Source organism: Protopterus annectens, chromosome 12.part0, assembly GCF_019279795.1.
Source record: "Protopterus annectens isolate FY-2018-M chromosome 12.part0, PAN1.0, whole genome shotgun sequence".
In the NCBI taxonomy this organism is placed as follows: domain Eukaryota; kingdom Metazoa; phylum Chordata; order Ceratodontiformes; family Protopteridae; genus Protopterus; species Protopterus annectens.
In genome coordinates, this window is record NC_056746.1 from 596249476 (window position 1) to 596274943 (window position 25468).

Here is a 25468-nt window from a genome sequence, read left to right on the forward strand (position 1 = left end):
TGTATAAATAGGTTTATATACACATTCCTCATGGAAAATTATATGTGCTAGTGTGGGACTCAGACCATGAATGCCTGTTCGTTAGGCGAATGCTCTGACCAATACACTATTGCTGTGCTGCTTCAGTTGCATATATACCCATATACCCATGTCTCCTTGTTCCCCAAACACCCACCCCACCACTTCACTAACACTGCAGTTATCCATTCTCCAGTTGGATTTGCGGTGTATCCACACCAGTACACATTGGCCGCTCCCTACCCCTGTAGACCCATCCCATCGGTTGGCTCACTACACGTATCCTCAGAAATCCCTAACGTTTAGTCTACAAACATTGGTGACATGAGTGACCAATAGGACACTATTCGCAATTTTTGCGTTATCCCACATGGGACACACTTGTCTTTATGTCAAGATTAGACTCTTACTTCCTTACATACTTACTCCCATTAACATGACACTACAATGAATTAATTAGTCTGACTATACGGTAATGTACATGTTACACACGAGAACTAATTATGTGCGTGTTCGGCGTGATTCTTTTACAAATAGACTGGTTTAGTATCTGGAGTTTCTGTTGCAGGCAGATCACAGGGATAATTCACTGTGTGAGACAGTCCTCACATTTGATTTATTCAGCACAGCACTGACTTCGGGATTGTACACACTTCTGCATTTTAGCAATTTCGTCCCTTCCCTCTTATGCACTACTTATTATTCTATCTACTGTTGAGGTTTGTAAGGGCGCATTCATGTGTTTATGTCTGCAAATGGAATGGATATGTTACAGGGAATGTACTTCTACATATAGATGTATGCATGTGTGTATGCATACGTACTTATAACTATCTCACTGGCCTCCACGAGGCAGTTCATATTTTTTCATGATTTCCATGACTTGATGTATTTACATAAGACCTAGTTCTTGAATAGAACTTATAACATGAATTCTATTCTAACAAGTGTTCATGAACAAAAAATTGTAACTACAAAATGGACTACACGGGCCGTTGTGTATATATAAAAAAGACCTTAAGACATTTATAAATATATGTATTCATAACATGTCTTGGAATTGGGTGTATCCAAAATCTCAGATTTGTTGTTCTTTGGTGATGTTAGTGGTATATGATAAATTGAGAAGCTAACATCCAAGGGGTCCGCTTTCATTTACAAGAACGTAGATCACAATGTCAGGTTTAAGGTCAATTTGTATTTTAAATGTTTTATACATGGTCTATGTTTACTTTATAATACCAGATGTACTTTTTAGTACATTTCATATTTTATAACCTAAGTGTAAGTAATTTTTAAGATTGTGTATTGTATTAAGTAAATGCCTTAAGGAACACTAGCAAGTGTTTTCCATAAGCAATGTAATACATTTCTTTAAGGTCACCATGGTTATATTTAATTAACAGATGCATTTGCTTCTGATTGGTACTAAGTACATGTTAGTAACATAAAAAGTTTTCAATTATACATTCTGCTGTTTGTCTGATGAAGGCTGAACATTGGTTTGGCCGAAAGCGCTAACTTTATTGGGATTCAATAAATTATTTTATATTATAAAGCCATCTCTGATCGTGTTCCTGTTTGCCTTTTCGTGGTTTTGTGGAGTTTATTGTTTTTTTCCGTTAGTCAGTTCAGTTAGAACCAGGCCATCCAACCATGACACTCCTAGATCCATAATCACATACCCATGGTTCCTCGACCCCACCCGAGTTCGACATACACGCAATCCATCCATTATCCAGTTGCTTGCACGACCATGACACACGTCCACACATTACCCTCCCCCAGCGTTAGCGGCCCTACACGTATGTTGTCCCAACACATGTATTATCATGCTCTCCCACCATTTAGTCCTTGAACATACCTGCTCTTGCTTGTGTAATGGACGGAGATCCAAATACGCTGTCAATTTTTAGTAGTCCCACTGGGGACTACCCTCTGATTGTTTGTAAAGTAGACTTAGCAGATCAACAATGTTACTCCCACTGGTAAAACCCTGCCTGTGGTGTGAGTAGCAGTGCTTTGCTCACTCCTGGCCAGCTTGATATGACATACGCTGACAGCACTATATAATACTATAGTTGCTGTTGATTCCCTTCTCATTTCTTTTCTATACAAGGTGAAGATGACAGTGGGGTAAATCACTACGTCTTCTTTCTTTAAACAATTTGTTCATTGGTGCATGTTGCTGGATGAGTGCTCTCATTGGGCGACCTTTGGCACGGTCCCGTGCGGGCAGCGGACGGTCCGGTGTGGGGAGTGGGACATCAGTAATTGGTTCAAGTTTTATTTTTTTTTAGGTTTCACTAGTAGATGGAAAGACTATTGATTATTGGTTTATTCAAAAATTACTTGCAGATCACTAAAGCCAATAACTGCTGGTGAAGCACTATTCTCTTGCACCATAGCCAAATTATGGAACTCCCTCCCACCCACAATTACCTCCGTACCATCATGCACCCACTTCAAAACTTTACTAAAAGTGCACCTAAAAACATGCTGGCTATGCCCTTGCAACTCCCACTCTAATATCACCCACCCCATCCAACCACTACCGTTCTTTCCACTCCACTAACTACCTTGATTATAGCAAGCTCAGATGCTCATAAGCCTAGTACTTAGTATACAGCAGGAACTTCTTATTGTAACATTTGTTAATGTCTGTTATGTACTTCACAGATAAAGATTCTAGTTGTCTACTGATGTACTATGTTCTTCATCTGTAAATATGTTGTAAGTAATTGCTATGTAAATTGTTAATCGCTATGTAATCCAATGTAACTACTGTCTGTTTATTTTAACTGTGGGGCTTTTCTCCCTGGGCCTCCGCTGAAAATGGACCTATGTCCAGTCGGACACTCCCGGTCAACAAATATAAATAAATAAATAAATAAATAAATAAATAAATGTGAAATGTATATATTCCCAATAATGCACATGGGGTGATGTGCATCACAGTCAGGTGTTTAATCCAGGGTCATAGGTTTTGCAGGACTGGGTGGAGGCTGAGCAGGGTTGTGGACAAGTACTGCTAATCCAACTTGTGTCCAGATGTCAACAGGAGTGGAAATCGTGTTGTGCCACCAAGTCTAATCTTGAGAACGGACACTTATCCCATGAGGGATGTCCAAAAATTGTGGACGGCGATGACCCTATTCTTTTGGTTATATGAAAATGAGGGAGGGTTATACATGCATGGGATACCTCGTTTGCAGGCCTGAGACTGCTTAGGGTGAGACTGCCTACTAGATGTGGGTAGGGAGCACTATGTGCAGATATGGCTGGCCCAAGCTAGCAGCCCGAGTATGGGTGGTTTTGGTGGACGTTCAGCAAGGGGGGGGGAGTGCTGTGGAGGGGATGATGGGTATTCAATTATGTATCCAGGTGTGTAGGGGTTGGATGGTTCAGTTCAGGGCAAACCATTATGTGGTGTGAGCCGGTACTGTTTCTGTACATGTGTATCATACATTTTGATGTTCATATGTTTGTGGGATTGTGTTCTGCAATATGACCTGACAGGGTGTATTGGGGATGTGAATGTATGTTCTTTAGTTTCCTTTTGGATTCTCCCACTGCTCCCTCGTACACCTCCAGTTCACCTATTGTACATCCGACCCAGTCTCCCCTTGGTGGATTATTACATTACCCATCACCCCCCCCCCAAAATCCACATACACACCATCCATCCAATCTCTGGTTGTTAGCCCATGGCACAGTCAACAGTAAACATTGCCTACTCCACATATCTCTGATACCATTATGGTTGTGAGGCCAAACCTAGCATATTTGGTCTTCCACATGCTGTACTTCACACACATAGGTACACGCAAATACTTATCTTTCATGACATGGTAGGTTGATCCAAGTTATACCCATTCATTTTTGGGCCATCCAGACAAGGACGACTCAGACCGCGAATGGGCAGATATTAAGCGAATGCTCTAACCATCGGGCTAGGCTTAGCAAAGGGCAGCAGCATGCAAACATGTTGCGTTTTGCTTCCACTTGGTATAAAAATCAACACAGCAATGAAATACGGACACAGGGTTTTAAATGTAATAGTTCTAGGGACGGGGGCTCAACATTCAGCTACGTGCTTGTGTGTTTACTCCTGTGATTTTATTTTGGTAATCGCGGAACTCTCTTGTATGTTTTGCATACATTTCAGTATCCACGGACACTGACAGGATTGATTACTATTAGAGGCAGGCTGTACTAGTCAGCATTTTAGGTTGGGCGACTGTAGCGGACATGTTCACGCCTCCGTGCAGCGCTTAAACACACCCCCTGCACTCACGCATGTTTCCTGTGCACGTGGATGGTGCGGCAGCGCGCCTTCATTAATATGCATATGGTGCTGCTGCTCCATCTCTACGCCGCACGCTTGGCGCAAGGCTAACACCATCCTTGCGCCATGCTTCATGAATCCTGGGGTATGGTAATATGAAATTTGGGTCTAGAGTGTATAGGAAAGAAACATTTTCTAACTCATATTTGTATTTTACAAGTGCTCATCCCTATAAACAAAAAAGAAATTTGGTGAAGGGACAGTTTATAAGAATATCTAGGATAACCACTGAGACTGAAGATTTTGAGAATGAGTGTGTTAAGTTAAAGCAAATGTTTCTAGAAAGTAAATATCCAGAAAAAATGTTAGAAGAGGTCATAGGGGAAGTTAAGAATGGGAGGGTGGCTAGATTTAGTCATATTTTAGGTGTGAACACCATCGAGAGGGTAAGGATACAAGCATCTGAGGACACCAGAACAGAAGATAATACCAACAATTTCAAGGTGGCTTTTATTTGAAATTTTAACAGTGATTCAGGTTTAATTAAAGAAGTAGTGAAAAGGAACTGGAACCTGTTTTCTAATTTTTCTAACCTCACAAAAATTTTTCAACAGCTGGTTGTTTTTACCTGTAGAAAGGATATATTGGAAAGAAATATAAGGCACAGTAAGGAATATGGGAGGAAAAAGGAACATATAAATGTGGGAAATGCACACAATATGACCATGTCTTTAATGGAGAAAATTAGTAATTGGAGAGCACGGATAAGTTATTAACAAGCAAAGTTTTTGTCAATTGTGATACTGAAGGAGCCATTTATTTGGCTTTTGTGTGAAATGCCACTCCTTTTATGTGGGGAAGATGGAGAGGGCTTTAAAAAGGAGGATATATGAACATATGTACGATATCCGCAAATAAGATAGTAATAATGCGTTATTTAAGCACACTAGAGTCTGTAAAGACGTTTTTTGCCCTTCAACATATTTCCAATGATATTCGAGGCGGGGATTGGGAAAACAAAACTGAAGTTAGAGAATTATATTGGCAGCTGGTCCTGGAAGCTTGCAAACCACCAGGACTGAATGAAAATGTGCCCATAGTACCTATATTGCAACTTAGGTCAGCTAGGCTGTGATGACATGTAATTCAGGTTTTTACTTCCATGATGGTATGTTTTATATCATTTTTGACATACTTTTTCACATATCAAATTTTAATATACAGTTTTATGCTTTTAAATATATATTTATTTGGGTGCAGTTTGAATGTTATGTAATATGTAAAATGTTTCAATTGACAGGGTCGACAGAGTTATTTTAGTTTTTTGTGGTAAGCTTTTATATAGAAACTTTCAACATTTTAGTCACTAGATGGTGCTATTGTAATGTATTTCGTAAGTATCTGTGACATTTACCTTCTATTTCTTATAGGCAGTTTTATTGTATATATTATTGTAACATGTCTTTTGTAATGTACATTGATGTTATACATCCATCAGGTCATAAAATGTGTAGGAAAGTATATATTCATGTTAGTACATTTTTGTTTATCAGTGATATAAATGAGCTGGTTTGAAAAAGGTTGGTAGCCTTTAATTTAATTTTGTCAGCTCATACATATTTATATGATGTAGTGAGTCCAAAATGTGATTGGTTCACCATTTGTTAAATTTGTATTTAAGGGGTTAATTAGCATTAATTAAATATTATACATCTGATGAAGTTCCATTCGGAACGAAAAACATGGTGAGGAAGTTAAGCATTTAGTGTAACGTTTTTGTGCTGTGCTCATTTGTGGTTAATAAATTTTGGCATTTTACCACTCGTTGTGGCTTCTGGTGCTTCTATTGGACATTATTTGTTGGAGCTTGGCTCTCTGAAGCACCTGTGTCTCTTCTTTTTGTGGATTGGCATTATATAACACTTGGTTAGAGACACTATACGATCTATGAAATAAGAGTTTTATTATATTTCCATTTTGAGGAGTGAGTTATTGAGAGAAGGGTCAGGGTTAAATTTTTGCCCAGGATGTAAGATTTCTTTAATGTCTGACCAGAATTTCTTAGGGTTTTGTTAATTATTGCTGTGGATGTTATTATAGTACAGTATTTCTTCATTTGTTTTCTTTTTAGGATGGCTATGGAGCATTCTGAAGTTTATGGTATTGTGGTGGTTTATATTTTTGCCATTCTTTCTACACTTTTTCTCTATCCTGCATTAGCATTCTGCACTTTTTGGATAGCCAAATTGCATTATTTGTTTTGAGTCTCCTCCTTGTAGGAAGTGCAAAGCTGTTTAAGATGTTTAGGAAATTTGCATTGAATTCATTTACAACATCATTTAAGGGGAAGAGTTTTAGGATGTTACTTTTAAAAGATTATATGTTAGCAATGAATATTTTTGAGTTAAACTTGAACAGGTTGAAAGTTGTTTTATAAGCACACTGTTTAACTGGATGTCTGAGATATCTGTTTGCACAGATTGGGAGATGGTCACTCAGAGAATATGACATTGTATCTGTGGTGGGGAATTTGCTAAGGTCAGATACTAAGAGCGTCCCCGGGATTCATGAAGCTTGCACCAGGCGCAGGCGTAGTGTAGGTGGTATAATGCCAAATATGGCCGTCGAGCGATTCAGGTACGATCCAATTCCACGTGCACTACCAGCATACACCATATCTGCGCAGACCTCAGCACAGGTATGCTAATCACCCCATACGCAGTACTGCACCATGCAAATAAATGTACATAGCGATTCATGAAGTGGTGCAGGCGTAGCGTAAGCCCACAGAAATATAAACCAAAAAAAAAACGGTTTACATTTTTCCAAACAGAACATCGGAGCTATGAAAGAGGACCAGACTCATGTATTACAAAGTTAACATATGCCAATGGTTAAATATATAGCCAATGGCATAAGAAATGATGCACAACACCTAAACAACAACATTTAATGTCATGTCCACAGTAACGCAAAGTACAACCGCAGGGCATGTGTGCACAAACGGGAACACAAGGAAAATATACACAAATGTCATAAAATCACAATGTAATACAAATCATGATTTCACCATAATACTCAATGGTATGCATGGTACACCACAACCAAGCTGCAAGGGGTGCTAAGGGTCTGTGACAGTGTTCGGCACGGTAACTATGAATTAGTAGTCAATGCAATACAAATGAGGCAAGTAATAGTGAATCGCAAACATCCCACCGGACTAAGGATGTACCATACGGTGCAGCGCTACAACACCGAGGAGTGGTTTGGAGGTATACATGACATCAGCAGTGGAGTGTGCCACCGTAGCTGTAAGCACATTGTAGCAATGCAAATCCAGCCTGCCCATTGCTAAGCAAAGCCGCAGCATAGGGGTGGGGATGTAGGTATAGCATCGTTTAGCTGAGAGCACATATGGTGCCCGAAAGCGCATGTGTACGCGGATGAAAACGTGGCCGAAACCCGGTAAGCAGACGCACATGCCACGCACCATAGCTCAAACAGGAAGGTATGGGGAAGAAAATAAGGAAATGCCGCAGTAGGGTAATTAGAGTACAACTGAGCAATTAACACCTATTAACTCTCAATGGGTAATCGACGGCATCTAACAAGTCTGCTTGCAGAAACCTGCAGAGCAGGATAGGGGAGGTGTTGGATTGCAAAGAAAAGAGAACTGTCATAGCAGAGCAAAGCAAACCTGCAGTAGATCGGTCATAGAACACATGTCGTAAGATAAGCCAGGTTTTGGAAAGTACAAATGAAAGCAGGCTGCTGGATGCATGCCAGAAAATGGGAGGGGAAACGTTAAGAAATGCTAAGGGAAGGGCAAGAGGTAATCCATGGCAGCCAAATGTAATTCAACACCAAAGGCACCACAATAGCAGTACCTGTGGTAAAACACATAAGATGCCCTGTAGCTCCGATGGTACATACACACCCTATGACATCATCAGTGTTCACAGCACAATAGTATAAAGTGTGAAGGCACCTCAAACACACCTGTGTATTCCCAAACACTGCACCATCGGTGTAAACAGACGGGGAACTTTTACAATGTACATGTTGGGAGCTGCCATAGCTGTGATTCATCACCATGTGTTAGAGACTGAAGGTGTTGTGGAGGATGATACTGACAACAACCGCAGGCTCTGGAGGAGGAGAAGAGTGTTCAGACCAAGGGTAACCTACCAGGGGCTACATGATCTGGAGATAGTAGAGCGTTACAGGGTGGACAGGGATATCTTACAGCAAATAGTTGAGCTCTGTCGGCTATGCCTGAGATCCAGAAACAACAGAGGGGAACCCATCCCAGTGGACATGAAGGTATGTGTAAGCTTATGAATACTAGCCACAGGTACCTTTCAAAGGCCAACTGGAGATATAATGGGGATCTCACAGGCATCAGCATCCAGGGTATTACACCAGTTCCTGGATGCTATGTTACCACATGCCAATGAGCATATATACTTCCCCCGAACTCAGGAGGAGTTGGCCAGCAATATGCGTCTCTTCCACCAGGTGGCACACTACCTTGAGGTACTGGGTGTGATAGACTGCACGCACATACATATCAAGTCACCACTCAGTGAGCATGGTAACCGCTACATAAACCGCAAGGGATACCACTCCAACTGCCAGGTCATGTGCAATGCCCAGGGCATTATTATGGATGTGTGTGCTGGCAGCCATGGAAGCTACCATGACTCCCACATCTGGCATGCCTCACAGCCGTATCAGGTATTTGTCAGGGGGGACATCCCACATGGCCACCTTGTGGGGGATGCTTGCTATGCACTGGAGCCGTGGATGATGACTCCCATCAGAAATGCACACACACTCATGCAAGAACGCCATAATGAGGCACACGCACAAACCAGAATCATCATAGAGCATGTGTTTGGGATGCTGAAATCACGGTTCCATTGCTTGGACATATTTGGTGGAGCCTTGCAGTACTCTCCAGGCACGTGTGCCCACATCTTCATAGTATGTGCCATGCTACATAATATGATCCTACGGAAACAGTTGCAGCAGGGACATAATGGTGAAGGGCCTCACAGCCCACCGCAATTGCCAAGGCCATCACAGGCACAGAGGGATTCTGACCCCGAACGCCCTGTGCCAGCCCCAGTAGGCAGATGGAGGCATGCCCAATATGCCCACACCTTGGCAAAGAGGGAACGTATAGCACATACACTGACAGTGTAGGCCCCTACGGATTGACACACCTCTCCACCTGCACACACAGTAAACTGGATGGCACACACACACACGACCACCTGTAAATTGTAATGTATACGTGGCCTACTGTGTGAATCCTACATAGGCAGCCCTCAACCATTGCACACACAACAGCTATTGGAACAAGGAATGTCAACACCTGAACAGTGCACGCACCTAACAGCATATGTTGATACTGTATGTATAGGTTCCTAGGTACATCGGTAGGTACATGCCCGATTGTCAGAGGCCTTTCATCAACCAAGGCAAACAGTGTCTGCTGTTGCCTCCACATCGATTAACCAACTGTCCCTCAGTGGAGCAGAGCCAATTGCGGGATCCATGTGTGTAATCACTGTTCCCCACACACTCTGCATGGCTTACCTGGTGTGTTAATGAGGGGCTCCATATAATGTAATCAGAGATGCAGTGGCAAAGCATGGGGAGTACCCATAACAGGTATCTGTCACCCCAGCATGCTCCACCTATAGTTGTGTGAAGGTGTAGCACATTATAGTGTGTGGCTCACTGTGACATACATTACCAATGCTGGAGCACATTCATTAAACATCTCTTGGACATACCATTAATAGGTCTCATCCATATGTAAACTAACTGAGTTGCACATTTGATTGCAGTATGGAGTAACAGCCATAGTACAGTCCACATACAAAACACCATAACACGTGTACAAATCCCAGATGCCCAAGTGGTAAATGCACTGACTGTCGTGCATGTTCCCGGTCCCACGTCCTGCAAGGGACGTTACGTAATCCCAAAAGCACGAATATTGGATGTTGGATGCAGGTCATCAGATCAGGTTTAGCACATGTCAGTGGGATTATGTGTTGGCAAGTGCTGGTAAGCATCGTTTAAACATGAATATACGGATATGCGCGAAACAGGGCTAAGCTTTTCTGAATATCGCGCAGATCACGGTCAACGATGTCCAGAACAGGTGAAACTAGCATTATTCACCCCTGTACTAATAGTGCCTGCTCTGAAGGGTAAAACGATCACTGCCAGGAGTAGAACACGCAATCATGTACACAATCACCTAACACTAAGCTACCCGAGATGTACCAACGGCAGGTGTGTATTGTGACAGGTTAAAACACAAACATGCAGAGTCCAGGAAACAGTATACACCGACATGTACACAACGAAAGGTGTGTTCTCTCTCTCTCTCTCTCTATATATATATATATATATATATATATATATATATATATATATATATATATATATATATATATATATATAAATATATATATAATAGAGATAGAAAGGGTGATAGAGAGATATAAGTTGATATATACGTATTCACCTATATCTGCAAATATATAGATAGGTCAACAACATGTTCACAACCATGGAGGTACAAATAAATAGGATACTGCCAACTATCGATTGCGTCACATACCGACACGTGTAATCACGAGGCTGAAAGACCGAAAGACCACAGTACTGGAACGCTAGAACCGAAAGTAATATTATCACAATGTTAAGGGACATTTAGTTATCTCTGTCGGTGCTGCGGTCAAGGTAGGTACAGTGTTCAACTGTGTTTGTGATTGCTGTAGTCTGTGTATGTGTGTGTTGAGGGTGCCGTGTGCATTTCTGTGGGACTGTAATGGGTGTGTGTGTGTGTGTGTGTGTGTGTGTGTGTGTGTGTGTGTGTGTGTGTGTGTGTGTGTGTTTGCATCGTGTGTCAGTTAGTGCTAAATCGGAGGTAGATCATTACGGTAGGTGTGGTCATAGCTGGCCATAGGTATATGGTTACCACCTGTCCCACTTTAAGAGGGACAGCCCCTCCCTGGGCAGTTGTGTCCTGACAAAAAATATCAAAAAGGGCAAATGTCCGAGATTGTAGGACATAATTATGTCCCATATAATATGTAATAGTTGCATTAAATAGTTATGCCAGTATCTAAAATACGTAAATGTTACATGAAACATGATAAGTAGCTAAAGTGCTTGAAGAATAAGTATGTATTCAGGATAAAAGTATGTTCTATCCTGTGTACTGACCATAGGTATGTGTCGGCCTGTAAACACCGATGTGTGTCCTGCAAATGTCCCATTATGACCATTTGAAAAGGTGGCAACCCATGCCAAAGAGGTTCAGTCATCAACACAACTGCAATGAATGCAAATATCTGTGACAGAACTACAGGAGACAGCTGTCATTTAGTAACATTCCCTTACATATCGATGTATTTCCGGAGGTACTGAAGTATCAACCTCACCTGCATGCTATATGGAAACCAATTAACAATGACTCAATGTATAAGCCCGTAACAACCATAGTTTCTCAGTCTACTAAATGATAGATCTTCAATTAGGGAAGGAGCCCACACACATATATGGAATATGTAGAAATGCAGTCCCCACAAACCTGTATATGCTATGTACACCCACCTACATCTTCCACACACCCGAAACAATTGCAATACAGACTGTAATAACATCACAAACATCCACTCACTCAATTACATCTGCAGAACTGTTAACATACCTTGTGAGAGACACATTTGTAATGGCACCATGTGAAATCGTAGCTGTTGTATAATGGAACAGATGGCGATGTTACAGGTTTTGTTTGCAGTAGTCCCTTATCAGACGGTTGAGATGACAGGTACACTCACATGTAGAACCACATACTCTAGCCATCACACACAATCCACGGGGAACATGAATTCAAAATATCCATGTCTCTCCAAATAGCAGTTGCAAGTCCTCACAACAAAAGACATACAGGATGTCTCCCCAAAGGTAGGGCAAAAGGGCAACGCCCAAATGGAGAATTCAATTATACCCCACTGTTGCCGCGTAACTGGCGAATGGAGTAGCGGCACAGCTGATGTGCATGTAATAATTTACGCAGGAGCACCAATTGGTGGCAGGATACCACATGTTACAGGTATTGACATATATAAAAATGCCTTGCCATACATTCAAACCATAAGCTCATACCATAAAACCATTTAAACAGTAAAGGTGTAACAGAGATATTTACGAAGACTCAGAAACAAGGTATGTAGAACACTCAGTATGTCAGTGTATGTAGAGCCTGTTTTGTAGTAATTAAAGTGTACACAATGCATAAAGTGGGAAAAGGTATTATGTAGTGATGTCTCATTGAGCATAGTAACGCTTGAATTGTGTGCCCTGCTGTGGGCCACAAGGTAAACATCTCATACACCACAAGGAATGCTACATGAGGGCTTTAAACACAACAATTCCACACCACCCACCGTCAGTGGTAGGGTTTGTCCAACAAGTACGTGCCATAGCAGGGGATAGTATATGTTGATGTACTGTCACAGTAGGCATGTGTAAGGGCATATAATGAGAATAACATGTCTAAGGTGGTCCTGCTGTGCAGGTATGCTTTGCATTATGGGATAATGTTTAAAATATGTGTAATGTACAGTATTGTAGGTAGATATGTCAGATATTTTACACAGCATAACTGTTATATCATGCAAACAAAGGGTATCGTCTTGTGGCATGTACAATACACAATAACAGGATACATATGGCTTGTAGTCACGGGACACTGTAACAGCATGATAGCTAACTGAAATGGAAGAGCTACTCAATTATCCATGCACAAAGGACATGCAATAGCTTCACAGGTTCATAGTGAGGTACTATGCTGTCTGGACAGGTCCATGTGTAAGCCCAATGACAGTGTTTTCACCAGTGGCACCTCCCTAGGGTAGTGTCCTGTCTGTGAACAGCAGAGCCATGTGTTACCTGAACCTGTGTACAGTACAGCCACTGCAGTGATCCCTGGCATGCATGTGTGTCTCCCATCCACCCATCGAGGTATCTCATGAAGAGTGCTAGTGAGTGTCCCTGCTTGATGTACATAGGAATCATGTTCCAAAGCATGGTGAGTGTCTGGTTCAGGAATGTATCCCTCAAGCACATTCCACTCATCATTGCATTTGTGCACATATCCATGAGCATGTTGCTCTCAGTGGCCTTTGCTTATGTTGCTTATGTGGAGTATATCCATAAATATTGTTGTGGACATGGGCCCTGTATGTTCAGCAGAGGTCACCCCTGAGTATGCAGTATGCAAATGTGCACAGTAGTGGTGTCCGTAGTTGTGCCGCATACGTCATCCTTCGGAGGTCAATAATCCTCATGGTGTGTTAATGTTGTGGTATGTAAAGCTGTTGCGGTTCCATAAGGTACACCCCAAAAGGGGTGTTGTACCCTTGAACGTGTGTCATACATCAGGAGTATAGAGGTACAATGGGTGCCTTTGTTCCAGCTACAAACCCATTACAGATAAGGGTGGCCACGTAGAATGATATCCACTCCACATTGGCAATATGGTTATCAAAGGAGTGGGTGCTATATACGTGTGTACTAAGATCCCGTATACAGTCACATGTATGTAGGGGACTACCACCTATGTGATAGTCAGTGGGTGATTGGTGTAATCCAAAGGGGATATCTATGCACCTTGTGTTATGCAGCTTGAGGCCATGTTATTGACATTGGGTATCCGTCACAGTGACACCCATATGGAGGGTGTCTGTATCAGCTGGTGGATCAATCATGGCTCCTTGTTTGTAGTCGTCTGGAAACCTATTCAGGGAAAGTCCCTCTGTGCTAGCCTGTACCTCAGGGAAGCATATACTGAACATGAGGGGCCCTATGACCGAGGACTGTGGTACGCCAAGTGTAACTGAATTACAGTAGGTACCACGTTATGCTGTCCTCATTCTGTGGGTCTTGTCCGTGAGCCACTTTGCATAACATCCCGAAACGTAGGAGTCGATGTGCAGGTGGATGTGTATGTTGTCAATACCAGAATGGAGAACGGTGCTGAAAGCCAATGAGAGGACAATGCAGGCTGTGTAGACCCCCTTACCATCAACAACTACACTGGTAACTGTATCAAAGGAGTCCACCAGGTATAGGAGCCATGGTCCGGCCCTAACAAATCCAACCCGGGTGGCATCAAAGGTCTGGAGGCTACCAATGTCTCTGTGAATGACTTCCATGATGATGTGCTCCATAGCCTTGCAGAACAGTCCAGTCAGGCATATAGGGCAATAGTCCCTGTGGTTCATTGTAGTGCCACCTGTGTGGAGTGTGGTAACTGTTGCTGTGTGCCATTCAGGGGCCACAATGTCTGATACAAGGCTATTACTGAATCTGGTGGCCAAGTGGGGAGCCATGTCATTCTGAGGTTTGTGTAAATCACAGCCTGGGATGTTGAATGGTCACATGGATTCTGTGTTCCAGGCCTTAGAGAGTGCAGGTTGGAACTGTGTAGTTGTGACCGCAGGGACTCTGCATTGTTCCTGTATGGATTTTGGCCCTGTAGGGAGTGAGAGGGTGTAAAGTTAGCATTGAACCTATCTGCCAGGATGTTGCCAATAGTAGTTGGTCTGTAATGTTCCTGTCTACCCGTCATATGTCAGAGCAGATGTGGGTATTGCCATTGAGTACTGACATACCTCCATAATGCTTTGTGGTAGTCCTTGGAATGTGTCGCAGTAATATTTATGTAGCTAGCTTTGGAGGATGTGATAAGGGATCCCGGATTCCTACTGAGGCTGACCAGTGAGCTACCCCACCCATGGGATTATACTCCACTTTGCAACAGCCACCACCTTCTGTTGTACATTATGTGCATGGAACTGGACCCCCAGAGTGGCATCCGTTATCTTGTGGGTACTAATCATGGCCCTGTTTGGGATAGCATGATCCATGCAGTCGTGTAAGTGCTAATGAAGTGCACTGATGTATGTTTCAGCATTTGTAAGTGCATTGTCCATCTGCACGGGTGTCATGACGTTTACTACCGCTGTCATAAGACATCTGAAGTAGGCATTGTAGAAATCTTGTACTGTGTATTCCGTGAAGGGTGTGGTGCCGGGATATGGATAACAAGGGTGATTAGCATATGTTCAGAAACTACCAACGAGGGGATAACCCCAGGTGTGGAACACCAGTCACATGTTGGTAATGTCCAGGTCTAGGATATTGTTGGTCTTGGTGGTGGTGTGCATGGGTTGATCCAGCCAAGTGGAGGTTATGAATCCCAGAAAGCGTTGGCCTAATGTGTAGGTATCCCAGTTAAGTGTGGGGTAGTGTCAGTCTCACATCAGTAGTACTGGTCTGAACCCTACTGTCCAGTACACCAAGAAATGAGGGCTGGTAACCGTGGGGTATGTTGTTGAATCCGTAGCAAGTTACAATGTGTATAGCAGTTCTGGCCACAGTTAGTTGCATGTGGATCACCTCTGATGCATTGTGCTATAGAAACAGCCTGGAGGTGTGTACATCCTTGTGAAATATGGACACACCTCCGCCGTGGGTGTTCCGGTCCTGGTTACATGACTGAAAGGTGTGGTCTTCGTGTAACCTGTCAGTGCAGGTGTGCTCTCCGGAGCCTAGAGGCAGGTCCCTGTCACTGCAGAGATATCGAAGTGGGCCATTATAAGGAGTGTCTCGCCTGAGTGCATTAGAGATGAAGATGTCAAGCATTGAGTAACAGTACCCCAGGTTTTGCTTGCCTGTTCCTGTTCTGGTGGTGAATGTTATTGGAAACTGTCCAAGACAGGCAGTATAGGAGCAGCAAGAGCCTTACATGTTATCTGTACTCCCAGGGCTGACAGGTGCAGGTCATCTGTGCCAAAGCATCGTGTTTTGTTGACCATGTCATTCAAAGCAGACAGATACTGGATGCCTGTGGAATGACAGCAGAAGCATAGGCAACTGTTGAAGTGAAACATTCAGTCGCTGTACAGTGGTATCAGTCTGGATAAATGCAGAATTCTTCTCAGGGCTTGGGTGATACCTTTTGGGCTACAAGACCGGAGAGCTATTGCATGTCCCTGTACATGTAGTCCAGGAAGTTACATCTCAGGGCAGTCACACTAACATGGAGAATGACAGTCAAATCATACCTGGTGAGGTGTGGCATGGGTGCATAGGTTATGTTGCGGATCCTGTTACCCGACAGCCAGATGTAAGCGACTATCGCCTTGTCTAGCCTGCTGAGTGGGACATCAGTGTGACCGCCTACAGAGTCACCTATGACCGATGTGTTTGATATGTTATGACACCCTATTGGTTGTAGTGGATGCGCACACATGAGTCTGTGGGCTATAAGTAATTGGTGTTGTGTTTGGTGATGGGGGCTGCCTCTGTTGCCTACACAGAGAGTGTGGAGAGGTTCTGCAAATGTCGTAGTCATACTATGTGTGGCCTGTGGTGGTGGAGATCTAGTGAGACTATGTGATGAGTGGGGTGTGCTGCAAATGTTAAATGTCCCCACATGAATGTCAGGTTCAGTCTGGGTTGGTGAGGGCATTACCCCCAGCATGGCTACATATATGCATCTCCCACAGGCTGTAGTGTCGTATGTTGGAAGGTGAGCATTGACTGTGTACATGAGACAATTGTTTTATTGCCTCATGTTTGCCATATTCATCATATAGACAGGCAATAACACTGATAAGTGACACGTGGACATGCCTGTATATTCAACCATGTCTCACAAGATATGTGAGTTACGTGTGTACAACAGCTGTTGTACTGTAAGCAAGCTGGAAATGTAAGGACAGACAGTGCACCTGTATGACATGAGTTGGAGTGTGTGCTATAGTAATTAGTAGCTCATGAAGTGGTTACATGTTCTGAACAAGTGCTGAGCATGAATATGCAATACAGATAGGGTGTTGGATAATATAAACCCACTGCAACCCACAAGCGGAGACGCCAGTCATAATTGGAGGTACTGCACTATTGCCCTGCTGAGTATGGTCTGCAAGTCTATGAACCTTTATCAACATAGATGTTAGCAATACAGATGTAGATGACAGTACGGATGATTTCACACTGCATAGCATACCTGTGACAGGTCAGAGGACATCACCCATACTGTGTTCCAGCTACACTGATATACTAGATGTACCTTTGTATGGCACAGGAGTGGTCTATCAGTGGCCTGTTGACAGAAGCAACACTACAAAAGGTGTCTGAGTGACATGTGCATATCACACCAGTGGCAGCTACAGTAAAACAGGGTTAATGTTTTGTACTACCCCCACATTGTAGCCCATACCACATAGACAAATGGGAGGTATCTGCGTTTGTAAGGATGAGAATGGCCATGACCTACTAGCAATAGCTGTCTCAGTGTTGTGGACCACATACAGAATGGGCTTTGTGGGTGAGGTGCGTGACATATGTGCACAATCTGACAGCTGATAATAGCATTGTCACTGCTAGGTGAATAACCCTGTACCCATTAACTACCACCTAGGCAGCGGTCAATATTATGGACACTGTGTGTAAGGGGTGGAGCTGTGCAGTTCACCTCCCTGAGCTGGTGACGTCGCCAGGCCTATTAGGTAGTCATAAGAGGCACCCATGTCATGACAGGGTGCCATCCATGAGCATGGAGATCATTGGACAGGCATACTCAGCACTCGGGTGACCAATATTGGATCACATATCACCTTTCAGGGGTATTGGCCATGCGTAGATGGGCGATACCAGCCTTCACAATCCTCACCTCCACTATGCAGCATGCTGGCTACCTTGCATAAAGACATGTGCTACACTGTGATGTTGGACATGCTACACGTACATATCCTGATCTGAAAGACATATGTCAGGGACAGCCACCATCCTACTACAATGATCGCCACATGCTGGACAGATCCCTGTGCCATACATGTTACATACTCCTGCCATACCATGCAACCCTGTCCATCAAAGCTGCACATGTCATCTCTGTCAAACATGGTGCGATGACCACATGGTAGATGTATCATTAACTGTATGGATCAGTAATGTGGCGCTGATGCACCTGGCAGTGGCAAAATGACTGTTGGATACAGCTAGAATACCTTGCCCAATCCATGCTATGGTTGATAACCATCCCTGCGAATAACGTCCGGCTAGCCATTGTTCCATGTGTATCACATGTGCAACACAGGCGATACGTGGCAGGATGTTGAACTGCTGTACAGTGCCGTGTAGATGTATATGGCAAAACACATGCATGTAAAGGTTTCCATGCGCATGTGTTCATTGTCACTGCTCATGTCCATTAAGGCAGTGTATGTGTTGATATGTGACAAATACACAGCATCAAGGTCAACAGCATTACTGTGAACACATCCAGGTATGTGCTGATAGGTAAGAACACCAGTACAGGCAAACAGACATGCCCACATCAAGACAGCATTCACATCAAGTATGAGCAATGTAATGAGGTGACACACATATATGGTGATGATACCCAATGCACAACGGGTGTTACATGTGTGTGACACAAACATGTCAGTCGTGTCAGTGTCATGACGATTTGCAAAGATAACTGTTCATATGTTCTAGATTTAATATAAATCTATGTGCAGCTGTATCTCTGTACATCTCTGTGATACTGTGACCTGTCTCCATCATTATGTCTTCCAGATAATGCCTCATTCATGCCTGCCAGCGTATAGCCGCCTGGAGGATGATGCCCTCATCCCGTACCTCCATGATAACTATGAGGTGTTGTTCAGCCATGTGCCACAGCATGCCCAGCAGCGTGATGACCTGTTGCAGGAACTACGCAGGAGGGTTAATGATGTGGGTGGCCATAACCGCACCTACCAGCAGGTGCGCAGACACTGCATGGACCTGATACGACATGCAAAAAAGTGTGCCAATGCAATCGCCAGGGAACAAGGTGGAACAAGTGGTGGGCCACCAACCCAGCCCCCACTCACACACACCGAGGAGCTACTGGCCAGCCTGGGGACACTCTCAGAACAACATCCACAAACACTAGCTGCCATTGTGGAGGTGGGTGTCTCCCAACCACTGAGCCTGGAGTTGCCTGGTAAGTCACTACTGCACATATGACTATTATATCCCATTTAGTTGCATGTGTCACTGTACAATATGTAATGTAACATCATATGCAAGGTATGGTTACACACATGCTGCATACTATAGTTTGCTACCCTGTGTATGCACACATGTGCATACTATATGCTATTGTACAGGCGAATGTGTTAACATGCACAGTGCACCCTGTAGCTGTCATACAGTCATGGATAATGTTCAAACCGCTGTGTCACCCCTATACAGGTACCTCTGGCATGCCGCACAGACATCAGTCCGTTGCAGGTGAGACAGTTATCAGTATCAGGCATGTTAATGCATATATCTATTCGCCATGTGGCCAGTTAACACATGTACACATAATGTATGGTCCAGTCACGATATACAGGTCGCATCTGTCATCAAGCACACTGGCTACCCATGTGCAATATATACAGACTAAATGAAACACCGACATGAAACCACAGTATCTGTCATTGCTAGATGTGTGGACAGCTGTGCATACAATGGTGGAGGTGTTGTTCAATGTAGGCATATATACTATACATTGGAACAACACATGCGTGGTATGAAAATAGTACCACACAGTGAGATGGGATGTGGGTAGCCCACAGGATTCACCATTGTGTAATATGCCCCTGCAATGGGTGCACACACTGTGATGTGCCATCTGACAAGTCCCAGACATGTAGTGTTCTGGCTGCAATATTGTCTCACTATCCCATAATACATACCCCACATACCAAACATATAGCCCTTTGTCTGCATAACCCTGTGGACAGTGACGTATCTGACATCTATGGGTGTATGTCATATGGGACAACACAGACATGTGAGATAGACAGCCATCACAAACATTTGGCCAACACATGTTCACACATGGCCATGGAGGATGGCCAGAGACATGTAGCCACACAGTAGATGTGATGTGTATACACCTTGTTGCACATTGTCCAGACATGGTCCAACTATAGCCTTTGTTGAATGGTTATATAGTTGATGTGGAACACTGGACATCCTAAAAGCCTGTGCACAGCTTGTGCAGGTGTCACTTAATTCAACCATATAAGATGTGTTGAACATCATGACTGTGTCATAGCATGACAGTAGTCACCTGTACAGCTTCCACAGACATAGACACCACATCAGGCCACAGATAACGTACATTTCCCTTGCTGCTGTTGGACATCACTGTCAGCCGTGCACTTCGTGTGTGTGGTACGTAAATGTCATGTGGGACATGGTGTATTGACAAGTCTGCCATGTGTGGACACTGTTGCTAGGCAGCTAAGATATGTTAGTAGTTGTGCAGGGGTGTCATCCATAGGTCTTCCAGTGACCTGTCACATGACACAGCATGGTTTAGTGTGTATACACCTCAGCGACGTGGGTCACAATCCACAGTAGTTATGTCATGTGTTTGCACATAGTCATGGCTATGCACTGTGTGTGTATTGCACACTGTATAGCAATATAGGCACCTCATGATGCCATGCAATGGCACAGTGTCTGTACTTCACACTGTATAGCAATGTAGACGCCTCATACTACTCTTCAATGCTCATGCAGATCTGCTAAAAGTGCTTTCTATCTGTAGGGCATACAGACAACACTGCAATGTGATACCCATTACACCACTGTACATGTGTCAGGACACCATTGTGTCAGACATGTATGCATGTCAATGTACACATCAGCAGATAACATGTCATACTACATGTCAATGTCAAGGTCACATCAGTCATGTGTACTGTTAACCTGTGCTGGTCCACATGGTGTATCACAGGGATGCATGCTTACTTCCATGATTGTGTGAACTGCATGGCTTCTGATATGACACCTGCTTGCTGTTGTGTGCAACCCAGGGAGGTATACTAACTACCACTATTAATGTCTGAGCTGCATGCCGTCTGCTGTATCACATGCATGCTGCATGCCGTCTGTCAAATCACATGCATGGTGAGTCAGTGAGTCAGTGTGTCTGTGTGTCTGTGTGTCTGTGTGTCTGTGTGTCTATTGTAATGTAGAGTCTTTCTTTGCATTCACAGGTGATGTAGGAGCGTTACCCTCCTGCGGTCCATCTGATGTTAGTGTCCCCACAGATACTAGCAGTGATGAACATATGCATGAGGCACAGGCAGAGTTGTCAGGGGCTGAATCTGTGCCCATGGTTGCCATGCCAGCTATGTCCCCCTCTTCCCCACACACAGTACTCATGCCAACACATACCCCATCACCAGTGGCCATAGAGGAAGGACAGTCAGTGTGTGTTAGCTTGGAACAGGAATGTGTGGTGGCTACAGAAGGTGTGTCTCCACACCATGGTGTCAGTGTAATGACTGCAGATGTGCCACACAGACATGTGGCCAGTGCTGCTTGTAGGAGGACCTCTGGCAGACATGCACCTGCAGGACAGAGTGCAGCAGCTGGTGTTACCAGACGCATGTTCCAGACTGTAATGGTGGCACAGGCACATGCTGAATGGCAGAACACAGTAGGGCAGAGGCTTCAGAGGGCTGCTATCTGTTCATTAAACAACAACATCCAGGCATTGGCAAATGCTCAACAGCAGATCGCTGATCTTCTGGACAGGCGATTGGGTGACATGGTTGGAATCCTTGACCATGGCATGGCAATCCGCGAGTGTGAGCTGTCTGTGCTGGAACATCTGGTAGGAGTGAGGCATAGGCCACGTGGACGTAGGCCAGCTATACCACCTGGCGCAGGTCAATGTGAACGAGCCACCTCACATGCCCACTCCCACAGTGCCGGTAGCAGTAGCAGTGCAGCTGGTGCTGCGCTGTCCACACCAGGACACAGCAGGCCACGTGGACATGGCCCTGGATGTTCCCAGTGGGGACACGGTTTCAGTGGACATGTGTCATCGGACAGTAGCCAATCTGTACCTCTGCCTGGTAGTGCCCGTGCAACCCCTGGCAGGCACAGGTCACATGGCCATGGCCGGACACAGTGAGCTGTACATCCTGGTCTGTACAATCTGGAGCTGTCAGTAATACCCCTGTGTAGGCTGGACACATGGCAGAACTGTGTGCACACATACATGCACACAGCAGAAACATCTGTAGGGCACCGCAACACCCACATGCATAATGACCACACATGTCCAATCAGATCACCGGCCCTAACCCACACACATGATGTCATCCACTGGTGCAGCCTATGCCCCTGGCAAACATTACCACCCTGTGCATATGATGATGCCTGTGCCGCATCCCTGTCATCCACACCATTGGTGCAGGGACATGCTCATATGGTCTGATGCATAGGGTGAACAGAATAGTGAGAAGTGTATATTACATTTGTTGTGTACTGTTGACACGCACCACACATACCATGTAGTACAGTTTTAGAATGCATTGTTATATGTTCACAGTATGTGGCTTGGTAACAACAGTAACAGCATGTTGGTAATGATGCCCTGCTTCCCTCCTTAAGGTCTAATTGCATGTGCCATTACATTACAGTGTTTGCAGCTAGAGTGCATTGTTGTATGTTCACAGTCTGTGTCTTGGTAACAACAATAACAGCATGTTGGTAATGATGCCCTGCTTCCCTCCTTAAAGTCTACTTGCATGTGCCAATAAGTAGCAGTGTTTGCAATTTCCCATGTGTAAATGTGGAGTACTCACAGGCATGTATGGCAATACCAGCATGCTATACGTCGCCTCAACTTCACTGTTAGAAAGGCTACCATTCCACAGATGTCCACACATCTACTGATCCAGAAGCATGTGAGCTGTTTAATAGGCTACAGTGGCTAGAGACGTGACATACATACCGGGTCACATCACAGGTATTGTGACATGGTGCGAGGGGTTTACATAGAGGTCTGGCTGATGTCAACGTTAGAGGCCAATTGATAACATGAGGCCTCACTGTGTAGCAGTAATACACTGTCACATTACAGGATGAGAACACGCACAGACATACACAGAAACACACAGTAACATGACCACACTCACGGGGTCAACAACACTACAACGCACACTTGATAGTGTTGAGGTGAGGACCCCTGCCTATGTGGTAATCACCTTCACAGTACTGTGCACCCACATGAAGCGACACAGAGAATGAACATGTACAGGTAGCCAGTAAGGCTGAGACCGATGGCATCAACAGGGTAGTAGACTGCATCACCATGAGGGGTTAGGGATCCTGTCTGTTCTGTATGGTAGCATACACCCTCACTCCATGCACCAGACAGCCATACACACACACACACACACACACACACACACACACACACACACACACACACACACACACACACACACACACACACACACACACTGTGGAGTCCACAAATGTCATTCACATACAGATAGCTGACAGCTGACATGTGTGTGATACACACACCACCCCTGCCTACGTCTTGCTTTCTACACTGCAGTATGTACAGATCTCTACAAGAGTGTACAGGGGTGTGTAACAACTGGGATGTATTCCCCACCATACGTGGCATATATGGTCACACAAGCAAACACACATGGCAGTACTGTGAATCATACACCTGCTATATGATGATACGTCTGACAGACATGCAACTGTATTGGCTGCATTATGTGTACCAACGCTACCTTCAGCAATTGTGCTGCTATATGCACATGGGAGGACATAAGTGTTACAGGTGTCAAGTGATGTACAGTCAGTAACTCTCTGACTGCTGTGTAGGTTGTATGTCTTCACCTTCAAGTAACAGTAACATAGCATACTGTTTGCACATGTAATGGTAGGACAGCTTGTGACACACCTGTGAGCTGTCTTCAGCAAACATCCATTTGCAAAGGTGGACCACCACTTTATGTACACACATCCATCCATACCTGATGTACATCCTACCGTACTGTCAGTATTTCACCATATACAGGTGTCAATGATAGGGCTGCATTGCAACTGCATGTTGTAGTTAGACACAGATGAACGACATACATCAGCTACTGCACATGCATGGTAGCTGCATGCACACCACTACATGTACATGTGTGTTGGTCCTACATTCCTGTCATGTAGCCATGTTTGTATGCATTGCAATTGGTGGACATGTGTGATGACATACATGACACATGGACTGTTGTATGATATGTTGGTTGTCATGGGTAACTAGTACAGAGGGAATGTTACCTCAGTCAACATTGCTACCTTATGTACTGTTAGCATTCAACAGCCATGGACCTACCTTCCATGTGCATGCGTGTGATTGCTGTCGCCACTTGCCTGCACAGAGGATAGCAAAAGCTATGCTATGTACATATGCATTGTGTGTGTGTGGGCCATGTACATATCCACTGCAATTACATGTATGTCATATCCAAACATGAGTGTTTTCTGGTGTACAGCGACAGTCATCTGTTACAGCTGTGTAAGACCCAGGGCCCCTGGTTATGTGTAGAGCCGACCTGGTTATGAACTGTGGTATCATTGCATTGCATACCACATGATGGAACCCTGTCAGTACATGTGTAGTCTGCACAGTTGCTGTAGACCTATGTACAGTCCACTGGTCATGAGTAACATGGTGGTGTAGTAATGTATGGATGTGTGTTGCTGGTCCAAGGACATGGTGATGTCTGAGGGCTGCACAGTAGACTGCAGCATTTACCACTGTGATCTGCACCTGAGACATCTGTGATGGCTCTTGAGTGTGTACTGGTCAGTACATGTGAGTGGCCTTCATGTACGTGGGGACAGTAACACCTGGAGTGGTCCGTCATGGTCTTATGGCCCACATGTCTGTATCTGAGGTATACGGTGGTAGTGCTATTGTGCACAACTGTGCCATATGCCAGGTGTTCCTCACTACAGAAATGTCCGTGCTCCCCATTGTTGGATTTGGATTGTCAGCTGTGATCACAAATGCTACACAGCTAGCACTGACAACCAGTGTCAGATGTGTGTAGTGCAGCGTTCGTGCTAACAATGTTCACTATCGACACACTGTGCCCTTCCGTGTTTAGAATCCATGTGCATACAAGACAGCTCTTCACAACTACTAAGTGTGTGAGCATGCCCAGTACGCCATTGTGTAGATGGACACACAGTACA